The sequence below is a fragment of the Littorina saxatilis genome, linkage group LG3, assembly GCF_037325665.1.
Source record: "Littorina saxatilis isolate snail1 linkage group LG3, US_GU_Lsax_2.0, whole genome shotgun sequence".
NCBI lineage: Eukaryota > Metazoa > Mollusca > Gastropoda > Littorinimorpha > Littorinidae > Littorina > Littorina saxatilis.
In genome coordinates, this window is record NC_090247.1 from 18,901,627 (window position 1) to 18,904,296 (window position 2,670).

Below are 2,670 nucleotides of genomic sequence, written 5' to 3' on the forward strand. Positions count from 1 at the left end.
TAATCAATGTGCTACCTAAGCCTTGCAATATCACGATTGTGCGCTGCCCACACGATTTACAGCACAATTGTTTCCCTCGACCAAGTGCCGAAAATGACGCTGCATGAACGGAAACATCCGGCGTACGAACGGAAAAATCCGGCGTACGAACGAGATCAGTTGACACACCGTGTAACCTCCGATTTCTGTCACCTCGCTACAAGACAAGACTCCCCTACATCGATATTTCGATACATCCCTCAGTCATTTTACTGTGACGGTCCCATTTCTCTCACCTTACTACAAGACAAGTCTCTCCTAAGACATACACATAGCTACTACATTTAAAGTATATATAGGGGAGAGCAGCACTAATAATACACCACCAGTACACACCACTTATAATACACCACCAGTACACGACACTTATAATACACCACCAGTACACGACACTAAAAATACACCAAACGTACATGACACTGATAGTACACCATCAGTACACAACACAAATAATACACCTCCAGTACACAACACTAATAATACACCACCTGTACACGACACTTATAATACACCACCAGTTCACAACACTAATAATACACCACCAGTACACAACACTAATAATACACCACCAGTACACGACACTTATAATACACCACCAATTCACAACACTAATAATACACCACCAGTATACGACACTTATAATTCCCCACCAGTACACGACATTTATAATACACCACCAGTTTACACAAGTAACAATACGCCAGCAGTACACGAAACTTATAATACACCACCAGTTCACAACACTAATACTACACCACCAGTATACGACACTTATAATACACTACCCGTACACAATACTTATAAAACACCCAAAGTACATGACACTAGAAATACACCGCCAGTCCATGATACTAATAAAACATCAATGCTACAGTGCAACACTAAGGCCACACCACCGGTACACAACACTAATAATACACCACTAATTCTATACGACGCGTATTACACACCGCTCCTATAGTACACAACACTTATAATATACCAGGCATGGGAATTGTCCGCCGAAAGGCACATTTCCGCCGAAATGTTTTTTTGTTCCGCCGAAAAAGCAAAAGTGTCCGCCGAAAAAATAAATGGGAGAGGCAAAAATGGTTCTGAAAACTGAATTTAATGGCAAATTTGGAGCTCAGATGACACCAAATTGCACAATTTGGGTTCCGTTTGGAGAAAAAAAATGTCCGGGGGGGCATGCCCCCGGACCCCCATAGTAAGGCTAAGCGCTTCGCGCCGTCGACTTTGATATTACTTACAAATTTTCAGCCGTTTTTACTTTTTTCTATTTCCATGCCTGAATACACCACCATTATGCCACTGAAAGCGCTTAATGACTTGTAATACACCTATGCTACAGTACACCATTGATAATAAAGGTGTGTGTGTGTGTGTGTGTGTGTGTGTGTGTGTGTGTGTGTGTGTGTGTGTGTGTGTGCATATGTGTGTGGGCGTATACATATGTGTGTGTGTGTGTGTATGTGCATGACATGTGCGTGTGTGTGTGTGTGTGTGTATGTGTGTGTGTGTGTGTGTGTGTGTATGTATTGTGTGTGTGTATGTGTGTGTGTGTGCGCGTTTGTGTGTTAGTGTGTGTGTGTGTGTGTGTGTGTGTGTGCGTGTGCGTGAGTGCGTATGTGTGTGTATGTGTGTGTTTGTGTGTGTGTGTGTGTGTGTGTGTGTGTGTGTGTGTGTGTGTGTGTGTGTGCAGCTTATGATCATTGATTGTCAGCAAGTTCTGTTGGTGTCGTGGTCGTTCTCCTGCGACACAGACAGCAGCGGAGTCTTTGGATGAGTAGCACACGGAACTGAGAAGCAAAGAACAGATAGTAGACCACGTTGACTGAAGAGTTAAATATCTCCAGCAAAGAAACAATTGATAAGACAAGGTTACTACAATCTTTGTCACATTGCCCAGTCACTCGTTCCACCATGACCATGATTCTCGCCACAAGACCCACGGGATAGGCAATGGTGGTGGTGACGCTGAGACAGATGACGGCGAGCAGCAGGCGGTAGAATCTGGACGAGCGAGTTGTACGAGCTGCAGTGTGCAGATTGGAGTCTCTTCTATGTCTGCAAAGCTTGTACAGCTGACGTTGAGACACACCAGTACCACCACGGGGAGAGCCATGCACACAGTAAACGTTGCGTAAAACACTGTGAGAATGTAGATTGTGAAGTAGGCGTAGATCATGAATGGAAGACCAGCCAGAAAGCACCAGAGCAGCATAAGCAAACAGCCAATGATCACGCGACGTTTCGACAGTAGAGTTTTCATTTGTGTGGGTTTGTACACCGCGATCCATCGCGTTAAGACCACAGCTAGCGTCGCGTGCGCTGTGACGACACGGCTGTACAATTCGAGACCAAGAATTAGGAGAATATATCCAATATCCAATCTGATCCTTAGAAGTTTTCTGAGTAGAATGGGGACAAGCAGGGCTATGTCAGACACAGCCAGCATCTTAATGAAGAAGGTGGTCGGATTGAAAGCCGACTCTGCACTCCACACAAGCAAGTTCACTAGGTTTCCACATATACCCAAAACCGCCAACATCCAGAGGACGTACTTGTCTAAAACTATTGTGGCGATTGACGCAGAATGTACTGTCTGAGCGTACTGTTTGCGAAACCTTG